This window comes from Sylvia atricapilla, chromosome 15, assembly GCF_009819655.1.
Source record: "Sylvia atricapilla isolate bSylAtr1 chromosome 15, bSylAtr1.pri, whole genome shotgun sequence".
Taxonomy (NCBI): domain Eukaryota; kingdom Metazoa; phylum Chordata; class Aves; order Passeriformes; family Sylviidae; genus Sylvia; species Sylvia atricapilla.
Genome location: NC_089154.1, coordinates 1,527,546 through 1,552,116, shown reverse-complemented (window position 1 = coordinate 1,552,116; position 24,571 = coordinate 1,527,546). Strand labels below are relative to the sequence as shown.

At 41.2% G+C, this 24,571-nt stretch overlaps 1 long non-coding RNA gene across 1 annotated transcript in view; it reads left to right on the top strand.

Moving 5' to 3' along the window:
- LOC136367873 (uncharacterized) overlaps positions 1-24,571 on the top strand; it is a 505,302-nt gene that overhangs the window by 345,289 nt on the left and 135,442 nt on the right. The window lies entirely within an intron of this gene.

Genomic DNA, 24,571 nt, shown 5'->3' with positions numbered 1-24,571 from the left:
CAGGCTCCGACAGACCACTTTTACCTCAGGGTTTAGCCATGTCTCACCTCAAAAGGGTCAACAGGGACAAGATGTAGGCTCTGAGTCTTTTAAATCACTGCATCTGCTCCACCTACACACATCACAACTGGGAACTGGCCCTAGCAAATCCAGATCACTGCAGATCACCACCAGCAAGAGGCTGCTCAACTTTGTTATTCTTGCTGGAAACCACAGACACACCAAGCCCAAAGTCAGCAGTATGGCTGGAAGTGGGAGAAGCTCAGAAAACTGAGAACCCACTGCTAGAAAATGGTTTTACTCTTTCTCTTTGTACTCCTCTCCAGTATCTCAGGCAGAGATATCACTTCTGTTTCCAGAGCTGTTTGTCAAAGGGTCTGAAGTATTCCTATGGCTCACAGAGGTATTCCAAGGTACAATATTGCTCCTCTGCAAAATCCCTTTCTCAGCAATGCTCGAGCTCACACAGTCTGGTATCACACACTTTGTCAAAACCTCGAGCTGATTCCCTTTGGGCAAGTGCCTGGAGGAGAGGCAGTGATTCTGGGGTGGAGAGCAGAGGATCATGTTTAGGGAGCAGTTGTTTCCCAAGCCATGGGGCATCAAACAACCACTCTCTGTTTCTAGGCTGCTGCACTTTTGTTTCAGTTCCTCATATAACTTTACATAGTTTTCTTCTCTATTTCTTTTTTAATTTCTCTAGAAAGAAATATTTACAGCATGAAAAAAACCTCCGTATTTTGAAAAATTTTCAATTGTGCCTTGTTTTACGAGAGTTAAACATAAACAAGGACAAGATCTGATTTCTGGTAATGAATCTTAGCATTTGAAGGTTAATTACCATGGCTTTGTATCAGTATCTTCTTTGTTTCTGTTGAATCAAGCCCATTCATTGGTTCACAAGCCTGACAACTCTGTAGGTCACATTCATTCTCCTTTGGCAAAACCAGTGGATCCCCCAAGTAAAAACACCCTCAGGTTCCTCAGCTGCTCCTCACAGGATTTACCCTGCAGACTCCTCACCAGCTTTGCTGCCCTTCTCTGGACTTGCTCCAACACCTCTCTGAAGGTGAGGTTCACCTTTCTTGGCCCAGAACTGGACACAGCACTCAAGGTGGGACCTCACCAGTGCAGAGGGACAGGAGTTAACTTCTAGGGATTCTTCATGAAGACAACAGAAAAGTGTCTTTCTTATTGCTCTTAATTTACCTTCATACTGCAGATTTTTCTTTCTTTCTTTTTTTTAAATTTCAACTAATCAATTTCTTGTATAAGTGATATTTCTGCATTTTTCACCAGCTCTAGTGCTGCATATCCTGTTATCAATTCTACACAACGCTGGAGAGATTTCCTCCTCACTGCCACCACCACCTGTCCCCTCCAATTAATGTCAGTCAAATGCAGTGAAAATCTTTGTGATACTGAAACTATACTAAGACTAAATGTACAGCTGCTTAAAAAGATAAATTTTCTTCCTGCAGGAAAAGCTGCCATTTCAAAATCTGGTTTTATTTTGAATTGGAATATAAAATCATAATTTTTGTTTACTTGCAGAAAGAGAATTCTGACAAAATGACTTGTTACCAACTATAAATATTTCAGAAGTGACAGAACTTTATAAAATAACAATAACATTATCAAAGATTCAAAGTAGATATTATTTAAAATAAAAATTGGGATAGAAATTCACGAAATCAAGAAAATAAAAAATTGATTTATATTTAATCTGGCTTTTCCTCATCAGATCTCTTGGTCAAATGTAAGGATGTTCTAATTAATCATTAATTCTGACCTCCACCCTTTGAGCTAAATTTTGTAGTGGAAAAACTCTTCCATTAAACATTTCCAACTGGGCTTAGTTTGGGTACCCTATTACCAGGTCCCCACTTTCTCTATTACAGCTTCTAAAAATGATAAATTATATTTCATCTCTCAGCAAGAATTACGACAACTAAAGGTTTAAATTTGAAAAAAAAAGAAGAAAATAATTATATTCTTGTTATGGCAAATGTGAGTGAGATGCTTGCTCTTTGGAAAAACATGAACTAATAATCATCTGAATACCTCCAGGGTTCTCTCCTTATATGAAGAATAGCTGAGCCTCACTCAATTGTTTCTGAATCTGCTTGATGAGATTTTTCTCATCAGTGGGCAGTTTCTTCACTACTAAAGGGCCCACTAACCACTGAGATAAGGATTCCTGCTTTTAATTTCATCTCCTCTGAAATAAATGCTCATGAGTTTCAAAAGAGTAATTAAGCTGCTTCATGGATCAGAAAGCAGAAAAAAACCTGAAATACTTCATTTATCAGAAGTAGAAGAGCAGCAGTAAAAATTCTATTGAAACACTGTATAAAACATTTCACAGATTTGTGAGAGTCCCTGTAGACTGTAGTCTCTACGCACTTCCATTTGTCTGTAATTTACATATACACTGTAAAAAAGGCAGTTTATATATAAAATAAGTATTTTCATTCTCTTGTAGTCCTCTCCAACATCTGTAAGGGTCCGAGCACTTGGATGCATGTGTGACATCTTGTGACATCTGGAGCATCTCTTAGTGACTAATTAACCCCCCACGTAACTTCTGTGAAATGTTAATAAAAAACTGATTAAAGCATCTTCAGGTAAACGTTTTGACTTCTTCCATATTAGGTTTGATTCCACTGATCAGGAAATAATTTGGTTTTTCAAGGTTTCAACTGACAACTGGTGATAATCAAAGGAACAGGCATTACAGTATTTTCAACTTCAGAAAATGTCTCATGTTTCAGTGTTGTAAAGAGCAAGAAATTGCACACATCACACTCTGCATCACCCATTTTCCTAATAAAAATAACTTCCATAAGAAACAGAGTAGTCATTAATATTTCATCCACTGCATATTGCTTTCTGGATTTTCTACCAATTTATAGCATCCAACAATCCAGGTGAGTGAATTCCTGTCTGTTGAGGTTTATTCCGTCACTAAGAAATTAAAGTAATGTAACTAGAGAAAGTGAGAACGCTTTTTAAAAATAGTTAATTGAAAAGCTCCTCACCACCACCAGGAATTGCCTAATTAAAATATTATCATGCACAGGACAGAGGAAATCAGTTCATGCTGGCTTGCAAAGATACTTTCATCTTCACTAGCTGTTCCTGCTGAGAGGAAGGAAGAGGCTGCCACTATTATCAGTGTTACATGAGACACATAAATCTCTTTTTGAGGGCAGTAAGCATGGGAAGTCCTTTTCTCTCACGCAAATTCCTACCCATATATGTCCAGGTGATACTTACATTGCTTCCATATTCTCTCAATAGTTCCCTTCATCTGCCAAGCAAATAATTTAAGGTATTTTTCTCAATAATACATTTCTTAAGGGCCCTGCAAAGATCCCATTACTCAGAAATGGAAAATCTAATCAAGAGGCTACTTCAGAAATATTTTCAAACTGTGTAAATTAATGTAATGTGAAATCTCTTGGTTTGCTCAGGGGACACACACATCCTACTGATGTTTTTAAAGAGTGGGTTGACTTTTCTCCTTCTAAGAATCAGACCAAACACAGAAGTAATTTGGAGCTCAGAATCAGAACTGAAACTCTTTTCCCGTCTTTAAAATTTTCATGCATTGCTTAGATTTTTAAAACTCGTGTTTCAGAAAGAAGCCTTTTAAGTACCTGCCATTCAATTTAAACTACCTACTGAAGCTTCTATTCTGGAAAATGGGAGGACACAAATATTACCTTTTGGATAATTTGTTCCTTTTTCCCCTCCTCTCATTTAAGAGAGATGTTACCTCTGTGCAGAGCAAGAAGTGGTCCACAGCTGGTTAACTAGAAGACACAGAATATTAAAAAAATTATGGATTGATTGATTGATTGATTGATTAGAAGATATATTTATTCATAAGTGCATATCAGAGCAGAAAATTACTGGAATTTTCTGCCAGATACTGTGTATGTCACGTAACTTGTCCATCTTCAAGGCCACCTGTTCTTCCCTCCCAAATCTGAGCAAGACTTTCAGGTCTTACTGTGGCTGATGTACACAGCAAACTTCTCTTCCACCACCAAAACTACTCAGAATTCTTGATGAGTATTTCAAAGTACAGCAGAAAAGAAATGGAACATCTGTATAACCCACAAGGAAAGTTCAGTTGTTAAAAAAACCAACAACCAAACAAACTATTAAAACTGTTTAAAATGTGTGAGGTGTTCAGAGGCAGCCAGTTAAGTCTCAGCATCAGAGGAATCCCAAGGAAAGAAGCTGTCAGTGAGTCAGCTTATAATGAAACATGAGAAAAGCAGTTGAGCTCCAATTTGTTCTAGCACAGGTTATTTTTTTTATATGCATCTGCCCTGTTCCACAATTCTCTGCAGCCTCCTGTGATTTCCTCTGTTGCCAATTAATGCCTATTCTTACAGATACTCTGACTGGGGAAGGAAAGCTCTACTACAGCTTTCTGTCTTTTGTTTCTGGATTTTTATAGTCAGAACCAGCAGTTACATTGCCTGAATCCCAGCACTGAAATCACTGCTTTCAGCAGTTGTGTTTCACAGGCACAGCTCTGCCAGGGGCTGAACTTGGTCCAGGGAAGCCCTGAGTGCTCCCAGCACCAGCCAGGCTCTCTCTGCTCCTGCTGATGGTTACCCAAGAAATGCTTATTTTGCTTTGGTTATTAACTTTGAGTTTTTTACCTTGGTCCCATAACTAAATTAAACTGCTCTAATTTACTGAGCATCTGTTCTGAACTCTCCCTCTGATTTCTTGAAGATGGTAAAAAATCCAGGAGGAGAAGAACCCACTGAAAGCAGTGCAGAAGAGGACACACACAGCCCATACAACCACACTTAAACAGCAGAACATTTCTTTTGCACAGGATAAATAGAAAAAGAAACAAAATACCTTACTTAAAGGAGAAAAGGAGAATGCTCCTGCAGCTGAATAATGCACGAAAAATCCCTAGGACTTCATCTTGTTATGGATCTTGGGAAATAAGATCAGACTGGGAAAAAAAAGTTTTTGTGCTGTAACATGAGACTTTCATCCACAGAGGGGCTCATAAAGGAATAACTGGATCCTCAGCTGGTCTTGGTCTTCCAGTGCAAGCAGAGGCACCACGGGAACAGCTTCAGTGCTCTGAACCTCAGGCCACATCTTTCACACCAAGGATCACCAGCCCTTCATCACACACAGATTCCAATTATCACCCGGTGATAATTGGTGCACAGATGTGACAGAAGGAAAGGACTGAGCCCCCTGCTCTGGGCTGAGAGACAAGACTCTCCCTTGGTGCTGATGGCTGCAGCCCTGCTGTGCACACTGCTGTGGTGTCCATACTGTTCCTGCAGCAGCCAAGAAGTCAACATCTCAGCAGTTCCATGAATCTCTGCCAAGTACCTCATCCAACCTCCCGTAGAAATTCATGAGTATACAGCAGCCAAATCCTTTCCACTTTGACATCATGAGGCAACAGCAAAGGAAAACAGGCTCTTATCATAAGGCTCTTCATAGAAAAATAGAACAAAACTAGAGATTCCTGTGGACAGGGTAGAAAACTCATGAAATCCTGTTTCTACTGCAATTCATTCACTATTAAATGACAAATAAGTGAAAAGGAAGCACCACTTCTGTTGAAATGGAAATTAAAAATATTCTAGCATGATGTGTGCAAAGACATACAGGAAAAGATTGATCTCAGAGTAAAGGCATTAGACTGCATCTGCAGAAAACAGAACTAATTCCCTGCCCTATAGAATACTGCATTTATCATGTTGGGTCTGATTCAGAAACCTTTGAAAATAGAAGGAGCCTACATATCTAGCACAAAAGGAGGTAACTTAGGATTTTTTTCATCCTTCTTCTCTGTGCCCTCGCGATAGTTCTTTCATTAGGAGGAAACGAAATCATTAAAATCTTGAAAAAATACAGTACAAATAAAATTATGCTTCTTTTTTTCTGAGTAATCCTAAATAAACAATGAGACCATTCTCACTTGCTAATTGGTTTTAAAAAAATCTAATTACAATGGACTCTCACTAATTCACATAATGTTCAGGATAAGCATTACAAATTACTTGCTAATTTGCAGAATTCAACAAGGAAACTCATAGAAAGAAATAATCAGAAAATGGGTTTCCCTCATTTAGATTGTCAACTCTAATTTATGGTTTCTTCAATTATTTACAGTGTGATAATACTTCCTATGATAAAAACTAATGTATTACATTATACTTCACAAGAATAATTAAATCTTAATTTTGTAAGACATTTCTGCTAGAAAGGCACTGCTAATAGGTGCAAGAAAAGGAATTTTGTGTCCATCACAGTTTTTGAATGAGTTTCATGCAGCCCATCTTCAAACGGTACCTGGAAGATCAAATTCAGACCGCAGCACAGCAGCCAAGTGTCCTGATGCTGAAGAGAAGTCATTGGCCTCTTTGTACAGGCTTTTGTTCCCTACCTAAACACAGGAATGGAATGTCAGAAAAAAAGTGTAAGAGTCAACAAAGAGGAATTTTAGGTCACAGTATGAATTTCAAATACATCTCTTATTTACACTGAGGATTTTTAGGAAGTTTTTTTAAGTGGAGTGTATTTGTAGATCCTCATCATCCAAGACACAGCCCGAAATCTGACTTGAACCTGTAAAATTTAATTATTGGGAAGTAAGAAACACCCAAGATTCCAGAGAGAGCTGTTAACTTACGGATCTACTCTGGCTGAGAGGCTGATGGGAATCTTTTTCTCTTTTTTACACTGTACAGTCTTTACACACAAAAAAATCCCCAAACACTGCTAGGAAAGAGCCAGTAGAGACTGAAGTTGTTCACACTCAAGTTGCTTAGAAACATCATTCATTCTGAGTACTAATTATAAATGCATAGTTGAAACCATCAAGACAAATTAAATCTCTGAAGGGTCATGGACAAATTCCCTTTTTAATACCCCCTTAAAAACCTGTCAGAGCAAACTCAAGATAAAGAAATTGTTGTTTTATCTTCAGTTACAGAAATTTATAGTTATTTCAGCTCTTCCACCATTCTCACACTAATTTCATTGGAGATATTTCTCTTACAGCTAAATCCTTGCAACTCTAATCACTTGTTTACCTAGACAGAAATAAAACAGCATTTTGAAATTTCAAAGGAAAACATTTAGACTTTTCCTCTCTTTTTGTCTGGCAAAATCTATTTCCAAATAACCCAGATCCTATATTTTGCAAGGAAACCAATATTGATAGATGAAATTTTACCCAAGATGCTTCTCAAGTTATTTTTCATTCACCCATTGTGAGGTTGGTGAAGATGGGGATGCCAGGCTTTTCTTGGCCACCATGGCAGCCCAGAGATGAGACAGCAACACAGACAGAAAATGTAACCAAAGTCTGCTCATTTACAAGGGTCAGGACACAAAAATGGAAGTTGTGCAAAGAGCAGAACTATGTTGCATTGGTTTTTTTCAAGCCTTGTTTTGCATTAAGCCATGACTACTTGAAAAATGCCCACAGCAAATGTCTCACTAAGCACACTTTTAACCAGTGAGCAACAGCGTGATGGCTCAGGAGGAAAAGACTTAACTAAAAGTTATGGCACAGCAGAATTGTTATTTGCTTCCCTGGAGTAAGAACAGAGAACTTCAGATCTATAATATTGGAATAAAAATAATAGACCAGACAGGAACACAGTTACTGCTGATTTACTGACAAAAATGGTGCCCTAACAATAGGACCAGGTTTGTTTTCCTACTACTCTGATGCAGTCCAAAATGCAAACAGTTATTTTGGAAGATGAATGATTAGCCTTTCATTTACATCAGTAAAAATTGCATTCTTACAATCTGAATATCAAGGCTTTCCTCTGAAACAAAATATATACAGCTTGCACCAAAACAACAACAGAAAACCCTCTGCAACTGCTTTGGTGCAAATGTGTCTGGGCACAAGGGCTGGAGGACTGTGCTGAACCAGAGGGACTCAGCAGCCCTCAGGGAAAACATGGAAATACAGAAATAGGGGAGCATCAAGACAGGTGGATGAGTCTCCTCACCATCAAGAGCAGCTCTGCCAAGAGCTAATGCAACTTCTGCACAGTCCAGAGCAATTCCTAAAGGTTGTCACTGCTCTCTCCTCTGTGAGCTTCCTCCCTCACCAACATCCCTGCTCAGGACACGGTATTTACAGAGCCGTGGGACAAGGAATAAACCCATCCCTGCTGACCACAAATGCTGGTGGGGGATTTTGGAGAGGGGAAATAAATCAGAATCAACAGAGTCAGAAAGAACTGATCATGTCAGGACTCAGCTGTGGTGCCTGGACAGTGGAACCAAACCCATTGTAAATTATGAGGAAAGCAGAGACTGTTCCCTTTCATTCACAGCAGATTCTGTAGCTTTGGCAACAGCACTGAGGAGCAACGGGGCAGCCTGAGCCTTAATGAGGGATGGTGGCACTGCACCAGGGAGATGAGAGACACAGGGGGAGAAAAGTTTTTCTCCCTGCAGCTGGATTTTCCTTCTCCTGCTCCTTCCTGATTAGGTTTATTCATTTCTAACAACTCCAGCCAGCAGCTGAGACAAAAGCTGGTATTGCAGAGTTGCAGCACTGGCACAGAGGGATGACAGCAGCCTGGTGGGGCACTCTAGAGAGGCTACACTCACACAGACACACAGCAAAGGCACACATCTGCCCAACAGTCCTCTACTTATGGCTGCTTTCTCCTGGAAAAGAAGCCACAGCTGGAAAATGAAGTGGTAAAGGTCAGCCGAGGTGGATTACATACCCATTTAAAGAAGAGAGGGCAAAGGGCTCCTCTGCAAGTACCTCTCATTGGATTTCCATTCCAATTTGTTTCAATACTGTCATTTTCTTCTGACGTAAATTCTTCATAAAAGATTAAACCACATGTATAAGGGCCAAATTAAGGGCAGCCTGTGCACAGAAGCCTGGAGTACCCATATAAAGTAACTATACAGAATATTCCCAATGATACATTTCTACCTGCAAGTCCTGCTGCACTTATGTCCTCCAAGCATCACAACAACCTTACCATGGAAGCACCTACTTACCCTTCTCCCTTTGCTATCATCTGTTTATCATCACAGGGGCCTGTGACAGATAAAGGAAATGATTCCTATCTTTAAGAGCCAAAAGAGACAGACTAAATCTCAGATGCTGAAGTACTCACACAACCATGTTTCTTTGCAAATCAAAAGGTAGAAATTCAGAGGTCAGGAGGTTCAGGAGGCTTGTGTCTGGAAGTACAACCCTAAGCTCAGCATGCCATGGGCACTCACAGGACAAGGACAGAACCAGGCACAGCATCCAGGGAAACACAGCAAGTACATCTATAGGGTTTCCACATGGGGGCTCCGAAGGCTTCCCCACTGCCCTTCATTTTTCCTTTTTTTTTGCTTTGTTATCTGTGAGGTTTTTTCAGTTCAACCCAACTATCCACCCCCACCCAAACTTTTGTAGAGTCGAGTAAAAACAATGCTTGCATTAAACTTCTTTCCTTTTCAGGCACTTCACTGTTGCAAATTTGCAGCATGTTCCTGACTTTTTCCCTCTCATACAGCAAGCAGAAGACTGTTGAGAGTGTGACAAATATTACTCTCCACTCCCTTTGTTCTTTGCGGATTTTTTTTTATCACTTATTTCATTTTGCTGCAAACAGCACCTTTGTACCTTGGACAAATTCAATAACCATGACTCAATCTAAACCCATACTGAGCTGTCTTCTGTTTCATCTTGCCTATTAAAATCGGCACAGAGTGTTTGATGAGTGGAGAGGGGCCTGATTCCAGCTACAGGAGTTCCACCCGAGCGCGGGGATGCGTGAGCGCCGTGAAAGAGCCGCGCTGTCACGCAGAGCCACGCACGTCACACCTTTCAACACCAGCTCTTTCTTTGTCACTCTTTCCACCTCTGCTTTCTCAGAAGCCTCTTGCAGTAATTATGCATCCCCTTCTCCGTTATCTTTCATCAGCTGGGAAGGATGACTCCTCCTGCCTGGTGCTTTTGCTGTCCCCCGGCGCCACTGGTGTCACTTGCTGAAGTGACAGGAGTGATATTTCACCAGGGCACGGGTCCTGTTCCTGCATTAAATGTCACCAGTGGGGTGGCAGCAGGAGGGGGGAAAGGGCACCACGGTTTTTATTACCCAAAGCCATCATCCCTTTAACACCAGTCAGAAAAGTACCCAGAGGCTCTCATTTTCATGGAGGTGATTATTTCCACTGGATCCAGTCCTAGACTCTTTTTTCTTTGGTTTTTTCTTCTTATTTTGCTTTCCTTCTTTTTGTTGTTTGCTGGAGGGAGTTGGTTGGTTGGCTGGTTTTTATTTCAGGGAAGGGTTTTGTTTGATTTTTTTGTTTGGATTGGCTTTCTTTGTTTGGGGGGTACTTTGCTGTTGTTTGGTTTGGTCTAGGGTCGTTTTTAGGTTGGGTTGGGTTGGTTTTGGGAGGCAGGGGTAAAATTATCCAGTCCAAACCATGCAGGTGCTGGAGAAGAACATGCCCCAGACCTGCACAGGCTCTTGCAAAGAGGGTTGTATCTGTAATGCCACATACCCACATTCTCACCAAATATCACTGGCTCTTTCCAAAAGAATTCTTCACAGATACCCCTATATTGCATTTTAGCTTGTCTAACTCCATGGATACTGGCTGGTCTCACAGCACTTTTCCAAGTCTTCAAAATCTCAATCAGAATCAAGCAAATATTATTTCACTACACCCTGGTCAATATTTCTCCTTAGGAGGAAGAGATTTTCATTACCCCCAAGGAGGATCAGATGAGTTTCTGTAGGATTTGGGCACTAATTCACAATACCACTTTCAGTGGCTGTATAAATGGTGCACTCAGCTTACAGCTACAATTAATCATGTAGCAAAACTTCCAAACCCCTCATACCACAGGCAGCTAAACACAAAAATTTTATTACCTTTAATTTGCATCAGCCCACAGGGTCAGAGAAGCTTTGTACTATTCAGTTACACAGAGGCTGGTTCTAGAGTTGCCAATAGCCAGATCATCAAGATGGTGTCAGTTTTAGGAAGAGAATTTTTAGTGTTTATACATACACAATAATAATTATTTCAGTTATAATAACATTGTAGCTTTGTGGCTTTACAATGCTCATTATAAAAACAAAATAAATGTGACAGTCAAAAATTAAAGAAGCTTTTGCAGGCACAGCATTAATGGAAGGATAAAGAAAGGATAAAACTGGACTAAAATATCAATGTATTCAAATTGTCCCAATCAGTGAAATATGTCAGCAAAATAAAACCAAAAAACCACAATACACCTTTAGAAGCTAGAATATTCTTTTAGGTAAGCCTCATATCTATTCAGATATAATAAGCATCTCTCTGGAATTATAAACATTGCCTAGAAATCCAGGAGAGGATATGTCCTTTAGTGGCTTAGAAAGTTTCAGTTATAGTATCCTAACAATTACAGCAAACATTCCACAGAAGAGTCATCAAACACTACTTGATCCTCTGATTATTATTCCTTCTAAATGTTAATGTAAAAGATTTTACAGCAGACTGTGGGTAAAGCTGCAGCTGGAGGATTTCTAGAGTTCTGCAAAGACTGAGTCAAGAGGCATCAGGAAACTTACAATTTACTCATCTGATTTCTAAGACTGTGTCCAAGCACTGCTGCAGTGTGTAAAGAGAGAAAAAAACAATAAAAGGAAAGGAAAAAAAAAAAAGAAAAATCAACAAACAAAGGCACAGCTAACAAGACACAAAATGAAACAAGCCAAGAGGCTATATTGTAGGAAGGGGAAGGTCAAGGAAAGTCAATCTCCTCAACAGGAAAGGATGGCTCAGTAAAGGATGCTGAGCACACCAAAGCATTTACTCTCTCTTCTGCCTCACTCCTCACTAAAAAGGTTAATTGTGATCAGATGAATAACAAAATTGATGCTGGCACAGAGAGATTAGCATGCCAACTATGACAAAAATCAAAAGAGTTTGAAAAATACTTGGCTAAGTTGGAAGTTTTTATGTCTGTTTTTCAGGGAACAAAATCAAAAGGGTATTGAGGAAACTAGTACAGTGTTTGGAAGAGGAGTTGAGAGAGGTGAGAATGCAGAGTGCTATAAAATAAGAAAGAGAGAGCCTAGGGATTTATACATCTTTCAGTATGCAGGGAAAGAGTGAAATATAAAGCCTGTAGGAAACCAGAAGGTGACGTGAAGATGAGTAATAGCCAACGTGGATTTGCAAAGAACAAATACGTGAAGCAAAGGTAATTTCATTTTCTCTGGCGTTTCTTTATGTCGTTCTACTTGACAGTTCATAAGCAACCCTGGGAAGCACAGCCTAGATCTATTTCCTGTGGCCTGGTCAAGAAAACTCACTGTGAGAACAATTCCACTGAACCAGAGGGTGCCTGAGAAGCTCTTTAGCATTGCTGCCATTCAGGGCTTCTGCAGCACACTATTGCCTTAGAGTAAAACACATTTCCCAACAAAGATTCCCTGTCAGCTTTCAAGAACTCAGGAACACTCCATTAACTGGGAAATGTGCTTTCAGATCAGCTGGCTGTTTGGTTTTAGTTGCTTTCTCTCAAGACCTGTATTTCTCGCTTCATGTGTGACTATATTGGACTAATGCGGGGAAGAGTTACAGGGAGATCTCTCTATACAGAAGATTCCAGTTCATGCAGGGAGATAATGCTCATCATCTCTACAAAAGATGTCATAATTCACAGCAATGTTTTCAAACGTGATGTCACCTGTTTGGATGCAGGTTTCCCACCTGCAGCTGTCAGGGAGTGCAGAGCTGGCAGTGACAGTCCCTACCTCAGAAGTTTGTCAGAATGAGTTCACCTGAGATCATCCTGCCACAATCTCAGGGATCGTTCAGTACCCTCAATTCCTAAAATGTTCAGCATCAGCGGAGGACACCTGGCAGTCACCCCCAGAGCTCAGGGGGTGACTCAGTGGCTGAGTCTGATTTCACTGACACTTGGTGCACTGCTGGTGAGTCTCCTGCAAAGTGCAGGAAGTTTTCTTCCCTTTCCTGTTTGAAACAGGATCTGTAAAAACGGGCCAAAGCACACCATGACTTGATGTGATTGCCTGCTGTTCTCTCGAAGGAAAACGCCCACAGCCAGGTTGCCACGTGGACTTGCCCCTCTGGAGGATGCAGACCTGCTCCAGCATGGGCAGCACCTTCTTCCATAAACACTCCAGAAGTGAGGAGGCAGTGCGGCAGCTCTCCTCAAGCCCCGCTCTTAGAGATCCCTGCAGGCTGCCCACAGACTTCCTCTGCAAACATTGCTTATGAGCCCTTTGGAATATTAAACACCATTTATTTTTCTGTTTAGGATTATCAAAGCTTTACAGGGTCTCAAAAAGTCTCATCCTCTAGATAAACTGCTCATAATGGAAAAGGCTCATCTCTGAGGGTTGGTTATTTTTGTTGTGGTTTTGTTGTTGTTGTTTTCCTTTTAAATTCAACTTCTTAGATGAAATAGCATTTTCTCCATTAGGGTAATAAGTTGAATACAGTTTAAAATAAATCTGGAATATTTATATTTTGGTTTCCCTATAATAATAATTTAGCAAACATGCCCATAATTTAAGCCACATTCTAGACTAGTTTTAGAAAGATTTTCTATTCACTATGTAACAATTTACAGCCCTTCATACATTTTCTGTTGTTATACTGGTATTTAGCTGGATTTTTTCACCTCAGAAGGAAAAGGGTACCTCAGGGTACCATTTTATCACTTCACTGTGCCTTCTTTATGCTTAACACACTCAATTCCTTCAGTCTGTATTCGTGAGTTCTAGCCCTAACCATGTTCTTCCAGATTGATGCAATTACTCTTCTTGAACTTCCGAAGACCAATTTTATCTGTCCTCAATGTCTCAGACTCCTATTCTTTTTCACAGGTTTTCAAATAAAATGACTCAGAAGCATGGAATGAACAGAACTTCCAGGTTTCAATATAACACCTTTCAAAATATGAACAGGTCTCCAAGCCATTACTGGGGACAGAGAAACGAGTAAAGCCTGTGAGGTACATGAAGCTTTATGGCTGATGGACTATAATGGTTACCAAGAAGCTTGAAAGAAAAAGTATTTTCAATACATATTGAAGTAAATTCAAGCCTGCTTCTGAATACTGCTCTCTCTCATTTGTAATAAGACAAGCAGAAACCAGTTTTATTACACAGCAAGGATTTTCACATAATTAGATTAGGGTTTTTCTCCTGTATTCATACTTCCTACTAATTGCTAGTGCTGGATATTCCTAAATGAATAGCATCAATTTTCTTTATTTTTATCAGGACATGATCATAGGTTTTATGCTGAGAACATTCCTTCTGCAGAATAAATGAAGGCCCAGGCACAGGTTAATGGAAACTTCGCCACCAACTTCAAAGGAACCAGAATTTTACCCACAGATCTAATGCAAAATCCTCAGAGGTTAATGAGAGTCTTTCCACTGACATCAGTGTGGTTTGAACAAGGGTAAGAGAGTTGCTCTAATTCACTACTTAGGCCCTGATGAGAACACTTAAGCATTTCTCTAAGTGTACACTTCAATGCTTTCCTAATTTGGCCCATATTTATCAGTGATAGGAAAGGGAACCAGATATTTTCTTTGCTCTCTGGGCTGCATATGAGAGCAGATTCCGGTCACATTATATTTTTGTAAGGTTAGTTAGAAAGACATCTGGGAACTTTCATTCACAAGTGCTTTAATCTAATAAAAAAATTCTCTCAACTTAGTTATCTAGTTTCTAACACGATATTTCCTGAAATGCATCATTATATATGCTAAAATAATAACTTATCCCTTGATTATTTCTTTTAGAAGGAATTTTACAGAAGTGTCAAGGCCATGTAAGAATTAGCATTAATTACCCTAAGGCATTTCAGACCAACATTTGTTAAGCAGATCTATTAAAACCAATGATGAGTTTTGAGTAAAACCTATGAGATTTATACATGACCAATTAAGTAAAAAAGTTTTAAATTTCTCTTCCTCTCCTTCCACCCAGCCCCCAATGAATATAATGTTTTCAAAATTCAAGTAGGACAGCACTGCCTGGAAATCAGTATCATCCTCAATGACTAGCATGCAACAAATAGCTCCGAACTCCAAAATGTTTTCTTATGAAAATTACATTTGGAATGTCATTATAGAGAAATTGCCTTCCTGTTACTTATTTGTAGGACAGTAGAAACCAAAAGGTCTATTTTGCATTACTGGGTATTTACATGCATTAAGTCCATGTCCTTATCATACACATACTGTATAAACACATATATAAAAGAAAAGGGGCTATTTTGTGGTTTTTACCAAGGTGGGCCAAGGCAGAGGGAGATCAAATCACCATCTGTAGCTTGCACAGGAAGCCCCTGACTGAAGAAGAATGCAAATGTTCAAAACCAGTCCTAAATCCCCTTAAACCACAGCACAGCCCATCTTCAGCCATTTTGTTCTCAATAGCTTGCAAGAATAATCCTGACCAGTAGCTTTAAAAAACCCAAATATTTGAAATAATGCTGAGGCGTCAGAGCCAGGTCATGACTCACCTGCAGAGGAGGGAGTCACTCACTCTCTGGAGCAGCAGGAATCCTTAAGACAGGCTGAACCTTTTCCTACAATTTGTATTTATTCATAAATCTCTTGTGCTCCAGCTGTTCTTTGCAACCACATGGCCTGGGCTCAGCAGACCACTGACAGAGGTGGTTAAACAAGGCAGAATTTGGAAGCTTTGCAAAGGCACAGAGTGGTTATGCTTTCCCCAAGTGAGGCGGTGAGAGCCCTGGGAGGAGCTCAGCAGTGCCTGGAGATGCAGTTGCTGCGAAGGAAAATCTCCCTGTGGCCAGGTGATGTTGTTCTGGCCCTGTGCAGGGCCACAAATCCGCACTCCAGCAGAGATCAGAGACCAGCAGAGACAGTGCCTTTCCCAAGGTAGCAAGGCCCTTTCTGCCCTTCAGCCTCTCCCCATCTCCCAGCAGCAGCCCAAGCATGAGACAATGTTCTTCTGCCCATGATACAGCAGAATGATTGCAGTTGTCCTTTCCATTTCCAGCAGCAAAAGAACTTAAATGGCTGCAGTGACAATCTCTGTATAGAGCATTTCTGAGACGTATGAGACTACTGGAGGTAAGACCAGAGCAAACAAGTGTCAGTAAGGAGAAAAACAATGCAAAATTTTAGTGCAAGCACCATCCTTGCCATCTCTGTGGTTCTGCCACCCAGTGTGACTGGCAGCTGTTGGAGAGATGTCACTGCTAGAGAAGATAAGGGAGTTCCACCCCAGGCAACAGCAACACGTACTGGAAAATCAACCCTGGTTTTCAAGGGGCCTTGTGATGTCCAGTGATCTCGTGGTCACAGGAGTCACTAGTGATCTTACTGGGGCACGTCTGACCATGTGCTCTGAGACATCTGCCTTTGATGGGAGTTGTCAGATGTGTCTGAGCCACAGAGACAGAAATGCAGGTCACAGCCAGCAGCTGCACAGCCCAGTGGAGCCAAAGCAGCCTCTACTCCCCTGGCAATATCTCATAAGTCACTCGGGTTACATCGCATTAGTCACACTCCCGAGTATAAGTTGTTTTGTTTTAATTTAGAAAAACTATCACACTTATTCCGTTGAGCAGGAGGGGGAAGCATTTCTGCCCTGCTCCAACCTTATATAGTGATAGGGAAAAAACATCACCATATGTCTGGGGGAGGCAGTTGGTAGCACGTGGGCTGGGCTGAGTGAGTATTTTACTGGATTTGTGAAGTCCTCGGGACATTAGGCTCTTTGGGCCCCATCCAGTAAGAAATAATTGGAGAAGAATCCAAGTGGAACTCAAACTAAATTTTGGGGTGGTTTTTTTTTTTTGAGATCTGGTGATACAGAAGTGATGTTTGGCAATTTTTACTCATTTTTCTAGATCCAGGTCTTCCCAGGGATCTGTGCAATGCTCCAAAGGACTTGAAGACAAACAGTTCAAAATGCTAGAACACGACAACCCAGTTTCTAAGTATAAAGCCAATTTTGATAAATGTAACAACGTTTGGAACAGAGGGATGGTCACAGAATTATTTTCCAGAAGCAGGTGAAAACATGAATTTCAGAAGAGTAGTATTTATTTCTGTGCAACCAAAAATGGTGGTTTTTGGACTTACTGGCCTCTAGGTAGAAACCTTTGAGTCACTGTGCCTCAGCCCTGGCTAAAGGAATCCCAGAGCAAGGCAGGCCAGGGCTCACTGTGAGTGTCACTGAGGGTGCCACTGCACTCTGTGGGTGCCACCTGGGGAGCCACAAGCACCCAGTGAGGGGCTGCTGCATCCACCACTGCTGGTGGTTCCCCAGCAAATGGAGCTGGGAATCCCAGATGCAGAAAATCAGACACTGAGTACTCACACATTGGCAGAGGAGAGCTGCTAAGGCTGCCAGCAAACACATTTCCATTTTGAACCTCTGGGATTTTGTGATTTGCAAGCACGGATTCAGTGTATGGGGGAAAGCATTATTCTCCTGTTCAACGTTATTTTTTAATAATTAATGAGTTAAGCTAAGTTCTCTGTGTATAATTAAATGGAAGTGTCATTTAAGCAGATGGCTAATTGTTTCACAGTGTCACCAGCCAGCTCTTCTTGGTGTCCATTGCATCCTGATTTCAGGTGTATCTTCTGGTCACTCCGTTTGTTTATTTGTTTTTCTGATATATAGCTCTGCAAAGATTTACATAATAGCATGAATGTTTGCTGGGAACGTAAGCCCCGTGTTTCACTGCAATACCTCAAGCAATTTGCTGACAGTATTTTTCTGCAAAATTAGATATGGAATTTGGAGCAAAAAGCTGCTGCCTTGACAGACACAAATTCCCTTGTTACTGAACAAAGGGTTCCCTTTTTTTTCATGGCAATAATGAACCAAGAGGCTTTAAGGGAGGGAAATAACATTGGAAGATTAATGATGATGAACCGATTTGGAAAAACTCCAGCAGACTTGAAACTTCCTTCCTCCCTGCCCCTCCAACCTCTTCCAGTATTATTAATGCAAAACAAAATGAAAAAACATCCACAGAAAGAGGCTGAGAACTCCCGAAGGAAGATCTGAAACAATGAGACAGAAACAGAGGATGTGAGGACGCACAGCTCTGAGTGGGAGGAAAATACCCAGGTGGATTTCAAGGCTGGGAAGGATCTTCACACAGCCCGAGAGAATGTTTCAAGCAGCTGAGGCAGAGACCTCGGCTGGAAGAGCTCAGCATGCCACAAAGTGCCTTTTCTTCCTTTACAAGACCCAGAGAATCCATGCAAAAGTGGTGAAGCAAGATGGAGACATGAGAGCCCAGCCCAGCTCCCTGGAGTATCAGAGCTGCTACCTACAAAAAGAAAAATGGGAGTTAAAAAAATGAAAAAAAATCCCAACCTGGTCAACATTTTCCTTTTGAAGATGAAATATTCCAGCACAGCTTTCAATTTAAACTCATTTTAGACACACAAAGGTGGTTTTTGGTTTTTTTTTCCACTAGCCACAGAGTTACCCGTGTGCTCTTAACATTTGTTTTTATAGAAATACATGCATGATACACATGGAAATTACCTTTCTGTAAGAGGGATGTTATTGCACCAAAATCTGAAAAGGAGGGATGGCAGAGCAGAGCCAGAGCTCTGAAGGTGAATGACAGATCTATTCCTTGTCCCTGTGCACATCCAGCAGGAAAAGGGTTATATGAAGAGTATCACTACAGGAGAAACCATAACACAACTTTTTATCTCCTGTTTTTCCACCACAGCATACACTTTCCTGTGCAATTTTATTTTTGCTCTTTTTCCCCTTCATCTCCCCTAAAGCCTCATGATCCCTGTGTCTCTCTCCCAGCAAAGCCATCTCCCCTTGACAGACCCTCCCACTGCCTCATGCAGTTTCCCTGTGAATCCTCACTGATCACCTGTGCAAAATAACTTGGGGCCCATCTTCCTCCTCAGAGACGTGTTTTAACAGGAATCAGAGCTATGTCTTATCTCCAGGATAGAATGTAGGCTGAACTCTTCAAGCCAGTGTTTAATGCTATTTCAAAGCAAGTATGTTCTGTTTGGATAATTTTCTCCCCTCAGGAAAATATGTCAAAACAGTTAAACTCATTAAGAAATCCCCACAACTTGAGCTTTGATGAAACAGTGCTTTTCCAGTCAGCTCTGCTGCCAGGACTAGACTTACCCCAATCACAAATTCTTAATAATGCAGCAATCGAGCCCTTGAAACAGACACTTTTCCTATTCCACATGAAATCTCAGATCAGACATTTTAAACATGCTCTGTTCTCATCTGCCCCCCAAAACTCTTCTCCTCTTCTCACATCAGTAAAATTCTCAGACGACTTTTTCTCGGGTCATGGGGAAATGAAACTCAGGTCAGACAGGTTTGGATATAGGCTCCCTTCGGATACAGACACAAATTCATTCGAGGAGCCTGTCCACCAGTGCCCACTCTCATTCACATCTTCACACATCTCTCACCAGAACAAAAAAGCTGCAATAATTGTCATTTCATTAAGCAATGCTCCTGGCACAGTTCATACATTTTCATGAACTTTCCAAAACATGGATGCTACTCAAGAAAGCAACGACTGCACCTGAGGGCTCTTTGGGATGCCTTCAAGGGAAATGGGAGAAAGGAGAGAGAGGAAACCATTCAGAGATGTCTGCACAGGCTGTCAGCACACTATAATTCTTCCCATGCCAAAATAGTTGCTTTTCCAGCTGCTGTTTCTGTGCATGGTCGTATCTGAAGGAATTACTGATACTGGAGGGGGCTACAGCATCATCTGAGTACACTCATGTTATTTTTGGTGTTTCACCCTGGTCATTCGTTTCTGCTGTGACTTCAGTAAATGTACTTGCCTTGTGAGGAGATATCAAAAATATCTAAAGCACATGATAATGGAACAGTTTCTATTACCAGAGATTTTTCTCCTGAACATTTGTCCTAAATCGCACGTATTTATTGCACTGGCTGAAAAAATGTATCAGCTAAAAAGAGCAAATAGACAAAATTACTATATGAAATTTTCATTGCAGAATCACCTGCTATGCTATTAATGCCAAAATGTTCAGCATAATTCCAAGATCATTCCACCCACAGAGGTAATACTCTAATACTCTTATTTACCTACTCATTGCTGTTGCCTAAGGTCATGAATATTTAAACAAGCTTATATAATTACAGGGGTATATTCCCTTTTATTAATTGTGACCAGATTGGTATCACAAATACCAAGATACGTAGCCAACTACCCAAAATCTAATTAAACACTTGCTATCTAATTACATAACTGCTGTTGAATGAGACATCAAGTACTAAAGAAAATTTTTGTGACCACACAGTTGAAAGCAAAAGCCGCATAAAGATGGAAAACACAGGACAAACCAAAAAAGTAATATTAAAGGATTGCACAAATCTAGCATGTAGGTGTGTGTAGAATTCAGCCAATTGCTGGTAGAAAACAATGAAAACCTCCAGAAAGTGGGATAAAGGAGGACCTGTCCCAAGCATGCAGAAATTCTGAAAGAGCATCAGAAAGGAGAATGCAATTTTCTTTGCCATTCCTTGTTCAGAACCTTACTTCTTTCTGCACTCTTCAGGGCGTGAGGGAAATGAAAACAAAGCATGCAGTAAAGCAGATAATACAAGATACACCAACTCATCTGGTTTGGTTTCAGACAAGTCTCAAAACAGTAGCAGAGAGGTATTAAGGTAGGTAAAAGCTTGGCATAAACCACAGCTAATTAGAAACATGGCAGGGAGAGGCACTCATACATAATTAACATGAAATTCATAGTGCCAGAGCGTGCTGAGCCAGGAGTCCTCACCCCCAACTTCCCCCAAGCAAAGCAGGAGGGCACCAGCCCACTTCAGTCACTTTCTCTGCAGGAGAGAACTGCAAAAAGCCAGAGTGAATCACACTTGCCAGAGACTGTAAAACAAGTGACTAGAAGTCCTCTGGCATGCAGGTTGAAAGGTGAAAAAAGCAAAAAGCAAACAAATGAACAGCAAAACCTGGCATCAGTGATGAACAACACGTTCTGTGCAAGGTCACCAACCCAGGAATGGCTCTCTGGGTGGTGTTACCCACCCAAATTGGCAACAAAAGAAGGTGTAAGAGCATCTGTAAAACAGGTAAACATGTTGGAGAGGTGTAGATTTTGAATTGTGACAATTTAGAGCAAAGATAACAAGTGAATGAAGATTGCACTCTGAAGTCACAGCTTTCAACAGGTGAATTGTTGCTCATCTCCACAACTTCCCCCCAGACAATCTAGAAAGTTCAGCTTCAGCTCTTAAATTTTGTTGTTGGCCCGAGTCCTAATGACTTCATAGGATTAAGAGAGCACTTCCAAATTCTCTATTGAATAATCACATTTGAAAAGAAAAAGCATCTCAGAAACAACTTAGTGCATATTGTGGGTTGGAAAGAGAAAATCAACTGAAGAAAATTATGTCAAGAAGTGTATAGTTACACAAGAGAACTTCACCAAGTCAGTCTGAATCAGATCTTGCAAGAGACTTTAAAACAAGTAACTAAACATCTTTTAGCATATAAAATAAAAATAATTTTAAAGAAACAAAACCAAAACAAGGACATTAGGCAGTAAAGACAGAGATGGGAGACAACCCACTGGGAGCCACTCAGTCCCTCTCCCTGCCTGGCCCAGCAGCCAAGGAGGCACCTGGGTCACTGCATTACTTTGCCCAAGGGACCCCAACACACCACTGGGCTCAGGAAGGGGCCACATTCCCCCTGACTTGTCCCACACTGGCCTTGTCCCCACACTGGGGAGTAAGTTCCAGTGCAAGTTCTCTGGAAAGTGAAAAAACATTTCATATTCAAAAGCAGCTTAGACAAACACAGAATAAAGTGGGGTTGGTTGCAAGAGCTTCACTCCCAGTTCATTTATCTGGGAGTCCTTCCCAGCCTTCAGCTCCCAACCTTGACAAAGGATTACCCCACAATAAAGGCAAGAAACTGGACCTCTGGACAACTGAACTTTCATCTACACACAAAATTACGGGGGTGTTTTCTTATTTATTTGTTAAATGCAGATATAATCTGCCAAGTGTCAGGAGACAAATTGAAGATGACAGATCCTCCTCCAGACTGCAATTAAAAGTTTTTCATACCTACACAGGTGAAAGATGTGCTGGTACTCACCATTCACATCTCAGTGCTGTTCACAAGCAGACTTGCACCTCACAGGCTACAAAATGTCAGAATAAAAAGTGTCTCGAGTCTCTTACATTAAAAAGAGCCTCTAAACTACCCCTGGTTAAAGGCAGGCCAATACCAATTTCGAATTCTTTGTTATGTGCCACCTTTAATTCGAATCCTTCAGCAAATTTTCTTTAGTCACATCCACTATAAAATGCATGGCATGTTCCTGAGAGTCTTTCAGCTCAGCTGTGCCAGCTCCTACTGCATCAAAAATAGAACCTGAACTAACAGAACCTAAAAAGATATAAACCTCCTTTATTGTGTCTACTTGACTATATTAGCAGATGGCCATGCCTGAGACTATAAAATGCATAACAAATACTCTCTTTACAAGGGGGAGGAGTGCATTTCAAGATGCATTGGAGCAAACAGCTCCAGGCACCAACGCCTTTGGTGGGCACCATCTCAGAGAGCTTTGAGATGGAGATTCCCTGAGCTGCTCTCCTCCCTCAGCACGGCTCAGCTCTGCCCCAGAGCAATGTCCTGCGGTGACAAACCAGGACGAGCATCTTTACCTGGGGACACAAGGCACAATGCCCTGGAGGACGAGGCACCAGGCTCTGTGAAGGCTGCACATCCCACCTCACCTATCCCCAGCCTCACACAGGGACTGACCTGGAGCCACCAGAGAGAGGCACGGAGGGGACATGGCTGGGACACGGGCTGGGTGTTTGCTTCCAACCTGTTCTGCTCATCAGCAGCTCCTGCTTCCCCTGTGCAGCACAGGCACCCACAGGGAGAAGGGGCAGCTCTTGTGCAGGGGAACACGAGAATATTCTGTGTTCCAAATCCCACAGAAAATAAATGTTTGTAAAACCAGCATAGACTTTACCCAGCTCACACCAGGCAGAGGCAGGATCCCCTTGGGACAGGCTTTGGCTTTAATGCCCACAGCATCACCTCTCTGGGCAGTACTGGTGGCAGGAGCAAGGCTGAAGGCGTTATAATGAATGAGATGCTCTGTTGGCAAAGGGCAGGGCAGGGCTGGGCACCCCTGGCAGCTGCAGAGGGGCACAGAGAGTGGGAAGGACAGCACAGCTTGGAAATAACCCACATTCCTGAAAAACGACTTAGTGTGAGGAAAGAGGAAACGGGGTTCCTTTTCCCCAACTACATCAGCTACACCACTGAAACCCCTGCAGTAGCTACACCATCACCCTGACTATCAAATACATTAATTTAGAGATGCCATTACTGCCTAGAGTAGCTGTAATGTGAACATAACTCATTAATTCTACTCCTAATACCATGCTCCTTCTTTTGACTGCATCTTCCACAGTCCATCCCATTTCCATTAGCTGGAGAGAGAGCAAGCAAAGGGACTGTGAGGAGTGAGGCAGTAAAGAAAATTTCAAAGGAAAAAAACCCCAAACCAAATCTGCAAGTCCTTTGAGGGAATTCAGGGTTTTGCTGAACTGTTGTGGGAGTTAGAATCACAGAATATCTCAAGTTGGAAGATGATCCTGTAAGGATCATCTGCTGTTCACAGGATGATCTGGAACTAAACCACATGGCTAAGAGCATCACCCAGGTGCTCCTTGAACCTGGACAGGCTCCAACAGTTGTCCAGGAACTTTGATTTTTAAGATTTTTTTCTTCATCTATTTAAATCAAAACATGACAAGAAGCATTTTTGGGGGAGTTGGGGGTGGGGAACTGGAAAATAAAAAAAAAAAAAACCTTTCTAGAAACTCAGCAAACCCATTTCTGAGGAGAAACTACAAAAATTATATGATCCTGCAGACACCAAGAGAGCCAGGGCCAGAGCCCCTCAATCCCTCAAAGCAAACAATCCACCAGTAAGCTTTTTTCCACAAGGTTCCTCAGCAACAGGTTCATTTTACTATCAAACCTGTAAGTAGCAGCTTTGATGGATTATTTCAAACAGATATTAATGCCCACATACCTCTGTGTTTATTGGCACTTGGCAAGAGCACAGCTCCCTCATCCAGCTGAGTAAGCCCTCAGGGCTGTTAGATTGTGAGCTGACCTTTGAGTGCCATGAGAAATGTATCCATCCTTCTTTTCAGGGATGTTTGTTTTATCCATAGAGGGAAGAAAATCCATTCTGAAGCAATAAGCTGTTTTCACAACCTGAATGCATCTTGACGAATGGAATTTTCATTACAAATGTGGCTGACCTTTTGCAAATAGACCTACTCCTTTAAAAGCCTGCTCTGATATCTATTAAAGACAAGGGAAGGACTTGCAGAGATTTCAGCTGTAAGTTCATCAGATGAAAAAAAATCAGATAGCATTGGATCTTCAGCTTGATATTTAAGACATTTTCATTAAATTTTTATGTATACTTAAACTTTAATATTAT